Source organism: Lupinus angustifolius, chromosome LG08 (assembly GCF_001865875.1).
Source record: "Lupinus angustifolius cultivar Tanjil chromosome LG08, LupAngTanjil_v1.0, whole genome shotgun sequence".
Classification (NCBI taxonomy): domain Eukaryota; kingdom Viridiplantae; phylum Streptophyta; class Magnoliopsida; order Fabales; family Fabaceae; genus Lupinus; species Lupinus angustifolius.
The window spans coordinates 1,333,161-1,334,007 of NC_032016.1; positions in this window are offsets into that span (position 1 = coordinate 1,333,161).

Below are 847 nucleotides of genomic sequence, written 5' to 3' on the forward strand. Positions count from 1 at the left end.
CAAGTGTTTCACTCAAATCTCCCTTACTCACAAGTGTTTCACTCATGATCTTGGGTTCTCCTTTTCTTTTTTTGGATGTATAATGTAAGGCCATTTTTAACTCCCTTGAGAAATCTATTGGCTCATATTTTGTTTGGATTGGTTTGGGAGGACTTGGCAATTTGTGACTAGTTGGTTGATATGCTTTCGGAGCATATCTATATCTCATCGCCATCTTCAATTTCTCCCAAGTACCAATTGGTTTGGCACCACAACTACTCCTCTCCTTTTGTACTTGATCCCACCAACTTAAGGCATATTCCTTAAATCCTGAAGTAGCCATCATAACTTTCTTCTCTTCATTGTAAAAATTACAAGAGAAGATATTTTCCATTTTCATTTCCCACATTATATAGGCTTCGGGATCTTTTTTGCCAATAAAGGTGGGAACCTTTATTTTAACCCCCTCAAGCTTCTCATCCTTACGTGCTCCTCTCCTTGATCTCCTCCTTTCTCCTTCTTCATCACTTGAATAATCGTTTGCACGATATCCAAACCTCCTATCATTCTCCACTCTCATTTCCTCCATCTCCCTCCTTAAGGTTTCAAATTGTTTTGTCATCATAGCATAAAGTTTTGATGTCTTTGGGGACATTATTGGACTCCTACTTTCACTAGACATTTTCTCTCAACTCTCTTTGTATTTCATTTGAATATTTGGTGGAAAATGTATCACTCAAACTCACTCAAATTTTGTGGAAAATGTAACTCTCAAAAATCACTTGTGTTTCACACACACTCACTTCTCCTCCACTGTTTCTTGAATGAACCAAGGTAGAATCACTTAATTGTGAAAGAAAACACCCAA